We start from the raw sequence: 6740 nt of genomic DNA on the forward strand, positions 1-6740 counted from the left end.
AAAATATGTTGCAGAAAAAAATAAAATATATAAAATAAATACAAATATTTTTGTATTTTTAGTCCTGTTAAGGTAATTTTTTTTTGCCTATTTTTCCAGATAATTTTCTTTTTTTAGGCCATGTCTTGTTAAGTTGCTTGTTGCCTTCTCCCCATGTTTTTATAAAGAAATCAAATCAGCTAGCTCAGGGTTTAAAGGGTTAAGCAATAATGCAAGGCTCAATTACTTCTGAAATGGTTTCTGTATTTTTCCACTACAGCTGATCCTTTTGAGTCAGCCTGACTCTCCAGTGAACGAACACCGTGTGACTTCTGTTTCTTGGAAGACGCTGCTGTATGAATACTTAGTAGTACCCATTGCAACACTTTAGGCTTTAACTTCCTTTTATTTAAAGAAAAGAAAAAAAATCAAAATATACATATTAAAAAGACAAAACATTTTTAGTGCAAATCAGAGTTCAGTAGTGCTGTTACATTTCTCATCAGGTGTGTAGTTGCTAACTGCTACAGTGTTTGACAGCAGATGATCTAAAGTGGATCAAACACAAACACACGCAGTGGGATCCTGCATCAGTGTCAACAAACTGTCCAGTGCAGAACACGTCCAGCAAGTTAGACATTACAATGACGTCCAGGCTCAACTATGGAACCAGGACTGTTGTTATTTCCAGTGATGATAAAGAGTCACTGTTGATTAGTTCCCACAGTAGCCAGTTCATTCATCCAGCTGCCATTTCTGTGTAAACCAGATGTTTCCCTCATGAGCCGATGTTTTTAGTCACCGCTGATCCTCTCTTGTGGTCGCTCGAGGGGATCTGCGTTTGCTGGTTCAGGTCCAAAATGTAGTGATGGTCCTGGACATACATCAAACCGCCAAAGGAGTCTACTATTCCGTAAATGACTGCGAGGACGCTCAGAGCCGTTCCAATAAAATACAGTTTCAGGACTGCAGGCACCATGGTTCCTGTGGTTCAGGACGAGAGGCTGCGAAAGAAAAAGATCAGTTTTAAAAACTAGTCACAGTTAAATATTTGTTCTTAAAGATATAAGCTGATTTTTGGATATGTTTGCTAGTTTGTAGGATATAAGGGGATATATTGTCAAAAATTAAATATAAAATATCAAGTATGTTTACTTTAGTGTATTATCCCCTTAAAATAAGAATGGTTGTGTTTTTATGGCGTTAGAATGAGTTATTTACATCCACAAAGGGAGCGAATACTCGTCCATGCAATGAGCAGCGTCAGAAATAACTTTAACTTTAACAAGAAACTGCTTTTTTCAGTGGTTTTATCGACTTAAATCACTGGATCTGTTAAGACCTTTGTGGATAATTCGGCTTACACCAAAAAACCTCCTGAAAGTCTGGATCTGAAGTTATTAGGGAATAAGTTGAGAACACATTAGCAGGTGCCGGTCTCTTTAACATACCAAACAGCATTAAACAAAAACACTAATTTGTGAAGTAAAAATGCTTTATTCAGCGTATTAACTGCTTTTAATTACCTGGTCTGTTTGTTTTGGTGAGAAAGAGATCTCTGCAGATAATTCGACTCTTGCTAAAAACCTCCTAAACAATGAACACTGAATGAAGCGGCAGAAGTTTCAGTTAGCAGCAATCTGAAATCCTCACTGCCAGAGACCACTAAATTCTACACACTGTTCCTTTAATGGATAGAAGAATATATTTTTACTGGGAGGAACACAAGTAAAAATGTTTTTGCACATTTTCTGAGTTCTTACATGCACAAATACATTTTTGGACAATACTTTTGGCCAATCTCAAACTACAGTATACATGTTAAATGAATTATTGCGGTGCACATTGCATTTGGTGCAGGATTAGGCACAGAGGATCAGGTAGAAAGGACTTCTGTTTGGAGAAAGCTTGTCTGCAAGGAAGTAATAATTATCAAACTTCACCAACAGGAAGAACCAAGTTTAGGTAAGAGATAAGCAAAAAAAAAAACGGTTTTATTTTATTTTTTTATTTATTTTGACGCCGAAATTGATTCGAGGAAAGTAGAAAATACTCAAGCATGTCAAAGTGATGCACGCGATTATTTTCATTTCCCGTCTTTATTTGGCTTTCACCCCTGAAGCTCTATTTTCTTTCTCCTTCAAAATAAAAGCTACTAAACCCCACAGTTCTGCACAAACGACACTAAAATGCAGAAGTGCCGCCCGATAGAGCACATGGCTTTGTACACGATAAAACACAACACCACAAAGCGAGAATACTCGCCCTTTAAACCACTAAAGTCACTTTGTAAAATAACTTACCAGAGGCTCGACTGATCGGCGGCGTTTCTTTCCTCCTCTCTCTCGTTGCTGTGTAACAAACAGCCTCAGCAGAGTCCCGCTGTTATTTGACCGTCAATGATGATTATTTTCTTGTTAATTCGCGGAGACAGTCTTCACCGGACCGTCGCTGAGAGCAGTGAGCTGCTGTCTGCGTCCGTCTGCGTCCGTCTGCGCCGCTGCGCCGCTTCGTTATAATGCGCAGCGGTGACATCACGCTTTTCAGCCGCGGCGAGCGATTTCCTGGAGAGCTCGAGACTTTCCCCTGACTTTGTTACGCTCATTGCACACTTTAATGAGGTTTCATAATTTCATTTCTCTCATAAGCTCTTAGTTTGTGTTTTTTTTTTGTTTGTTTTTGGTTTTTACTTGGGTAGAGTCATTGATGAAGACTACTGGGAAAGAGACACTTGTTTGTTTGAGGTTGGAGTTCATGTTTAAGATATGAACCCAAGCAGGGTACTGTTTGAGAGTCAAGTCAGGTAATGTGGGATAATAGGTTTTGGGACTAGGGATGCACGATATTGGATGTTTTTTCCATATCCCAATATAAAAACAAGAAATTTGGCTGAAAAGCGATATGTCTTAACAGTCTTAACTGCAATATTTGGTGCAGTATTTCCACTACAGCAATCCTTTGTGCCATTATTCACAGGTGCAATATTCTTTCAACTCTTTAATGTAATAATAATGATAATAATAATAAGAAGAAGAAGGAGAACTTTATTTTTATATCACCTTTAAAAACAGTTGTTTACAAAGTGCTTTGACAAACAAAGCAAAGGTATGAACTCAGAGAATAATAAAAATAAAAATCAACAAACATTAAACAGAGGAAGGTTTAGAACAGTCAAACAAAAAGGCAAGAACAAAATGTGTATACAAAAGGTTAGTTTAAAAAAGCAGTTAAAGTAGTAAGTGAAAGAAGTTTTAGAAAATCTAAGAAAAAATGCAATAAAAGACGATAAAAATAATATTAGTAATAAAAAAAGCGTAGTGAAATGGACATAGTGTTGTACATAGATTGACATCGATGGAGACATAAAACACAATGCTTTTCAGTGTATGTAATATTATTTCATTGTGCAAAATAGGAAAATTGCTTCAACTTAGGGTTGATATTTTGTGCTTTTTCTGTAGGCTGAAGTGGAAGTGAGCATCTCATATTTGTTCACTACAGTGTAGCATTGTCGCAGCATTCAGTTAACTGTTGCATTGATCAATTTGTTGAGGGGAAAAAAAGAAAAAAAGCCAGGAAAAAACTACATTTATAGCTAATTACCATAATTAAATATGTAAAATTATGTTACAGAATTATTATATTTTTAAGCGGTTTTCCTGATCATTTTCTTTTTTTATTCTTTTTTTAAAAATTGTTATTTTCAGTAGTTTTCGGGTCTTTTTTTTTACTAATATCTTGCTCATTTGGGAGTAATTTCCTTTGTTGCTTATTGCCTTCTTCCAGTGTTTTTGAAAGGAATCAAAATATTTTACTTGGGTTTCAATTAAAACCTTGGGGCATGTAGGCTATCTCATGATATACATTACGTAACAAACCATAATACAAAATATATTTTTTAATATGTTCCACTAAAGTGGATTAAAGCATGAAAATTTCTTATGAAATAGATGTTTTCACTCGTATTTGCATGTGATTATAAGACAGCGAGGCCCTTGTTTAAAGGTTAGGTTGACATTTAAAATAAATTAACTGTTGAGTAATGCAGCTGGAGCATGTTCTCAGTGACTCACAGCCAAAGAGTGAGTGAGCATGAAGCGAGGTGCTTCATCTGTATTCCACTTCCATCACACACACACACACACACACACACACACACCTTGAAGGGCTCGCTCAGACCTGTTCCCGGGATTTGTATTGTGTAAACTTGTTAGAAACTGTATTTTATCACAAAAATATTTAAAATCTAGGAATTTCCACTATACTCACAAGGCAGAGTGGAGATTCCAGACATTTACTCTGGAAAATTCCCACATTCAGAAAAACCAGCAGAGCACAGCTGTTCTATTTTTTTCATATAAATCATAGTCATGATTTCACTTCCTCGGAGGCTTGACACTGTCTCTGAGGAAACTCCAGCATGGTTTACTGGAAGTATATCCACACGGATGAAGGGCTGAGTCCTAAAAATCAGAGTATGACTAAGCAGTAGCAGCCCACTTCAATCTTTTTTTGTCTCAAAACTTGGCATGATCTAAACTTTCAAGACATTACTGTAAGATGAGTCAAAAAAGCTGCTGCAACATTTCACTCACACAACCGTGCACAGATTCTTCCAAATATTCGCCTCAGTGGATTTCTTGATACTTCGGTCTGTATGGTTTCTTTACAGAGAATCAAGTCTTATGATTTCCTGTGGAGTTGTGTAATCAGCTTTGAGCGTCTGGGACTACTCTGCAGTTTTCACTGCCAGAAGTTGACAAGCAGCCAACAGTTCAGATTACTCATCTGCACACAGGCATTAAATCCTTTTGTGTTTCTTTCCTTGACCTTAAATAGCCGAGTCACATGGAAAAACAAAGGTATATTTCATTAGAATTAATCAGACGCTATTAGTACAAGCTATATGTTCACTGACAGGTTTGTAGAGGCAGTAAAACAGGCGAACAATGGGACAGAGAGAGAGCACAAGACTACGAATCACAGGAAGTCATCAATCATCCACGCAACTCTTGTGAAGTCATTGAGAGTGAAGAAATGAGCACATTATGGTGATTTATATGTCAGAATGAGTAAGTAATTAACACTGCACATTAGTCACTTAGAGCGTTTTACAGTTTCTATGCACTGGTTTGAAACATATTTTCTCTCTGAAAGGATAGAGTTGATAATTACAGTACATTTGTGCAGAATAATAAGAAACTGCATTTAAAGAATCCCTTACTCAGAACATAATGATGCTGTTTGGGGCAATAAAACAATGCGTCCACTAGATGTCAGTGTATGACAGATAAGAGCTCAAAACAGGCTCAAGGCTTCAGAGTCAAGACTTACATTACTGAAGTTCAGTATTGTATTTAGTCTTATAATATTACACAGTATCATAATAGAGCTTTTCCCAGAAAACAGGTCATTTTTGAACAATGACTTGCTGTATTCGAGTGTCCCAATAAGCCAAGACAGTGTGACAGTGAGCTAGGCTGAAATGTTTTCTCTTTCTTCTCTTTCTTGTTAATTCAGTAATCTGTTGTCTCAGGCAGAGAATCAGAGTTAACCTGGCTCGTATGCACAATTGTGCATGCACCATACAGAAGCAGGAATTTGGATTTAATCCCGCTTGTGAAACTGAGTTAAGCCATTCCTCTTTAAGAGTTGTTGTTGTTGTTGTTAATGTAATTGTAAATGTTTACTATTTTAATTTGCGCACATTTAGTCGATATATATATATTGTGTTTAATCAAATAGCCACACACACTGGAGTAGTGGTTGGTCTTTGGGAATATAATGAAGTCATAGTCTTTAGTGAGCTTTGCACGTAATGGTGAATGTGCATGTGACAGGGCACATGCACATTCACAGGGGATGTTAGGTGGCAGTGGACCAACTGCAAATTTTTGCCCCCGGTGTTTTTTGTTTGTTTCTCAGGCAGTCTTTTTACTTTCTCTGGCTTTAGAAAGCTCTCACCACCACCACAGAATACATCACACAACTGTTTTTACAGGCTGCGTAGTACTTTCCGTGGTTAGTAAATTGATCTTAATGTGTAAAATTGGTGGAATATTGTTACTGTTTCTCCACATACTGCAAAACTATACAGCTGCTACTTCTGTCTAGGCTACAGCATTTTTTTTTTAGCATCCCGAGAAGACCTGAGCAATTACAGTAAACTAACGCTGTCAAAATGTCACTTTCACTGCAGAAAGTGAAATTCTGTGATGTATCAAAGTCTTGTCATGTCAAATCAGTTACAACTCCTCTGTAGATTCAGATCATCTGATGTAGTCATTCACACACAAGGAGCACTCTCTTCTCAGGAATTGTTGTCCTTGTGTTGAATCATATGACTCTGATTTGCCTCAGCCAGTCAATGAGTGTCCACACTCTGCACATGACGTCCATCATGATGAATGTAATCGAATGAGTGGAGAGACGTCCTGAGGACGTGCACATGTGAAATTAAGACTGTGCTCCCTTTTTTTTCAGTTAGCGCATGAAACACAAAACCTTTAATGGCATAGATAGCAGGATTTTAAGGTGCAGTTCACCCCCAAGTCAAAAATAAATATCTTTTCTCTTACCTGCAGGGCTGTTTATCAATCAGTTTTGGTGTGAGATGTTAAGTGTTAGAGATGTCGGCTGTTGAGATGTTTGCCTTCTCTTTAATATAATAGAACTAGATGGCACTCGGCTTGTGGTGCTTAAAGCACCAAAAAATGAATACATAAATAATAAATTTAAAAGCTAAAAAGCAATGTCTCTCT

General features: G+C 37.2%; 1 long non-coding RNA gene across 1 annotated transcript; it reads right to left on the bottom strand.

Moving 5' to 3' along the window:
- Positions 1-365: 365 nt before the first annotated feature.
- Positions 366-2674, bottom strand: LOC121961534 (uncharacterized). Its single transcript, XR_006107051.2, has 2 exons — positions 2283-2674; positions 366-983 (listed from the first exon to the last, which is right to left on the bottom strand). It is a non-coding gene; the product is annotated as an uncharacterized LOC121961534 (long non-coding RNA).
- Between the last annotated feature and the right edge of the window lie 4066 nt (positions 2675-6740).

This window comes from Plectropomus leopardus, chromosome 22 (genome assembly GCF_026936395.1).
Source record: "Plectropomus leopardus strain MGB_pleo_1.0 chromosome 22, ASM2693639v1, whole genome shotgun sequence".
Taxonomy (NCBI): domain Eukaryota; kingdom Metazoa; phylum Chordata; class Actinopteri; order Perciformes; family Serranidae; genus Plectropomus; species Plectropomus leopardus.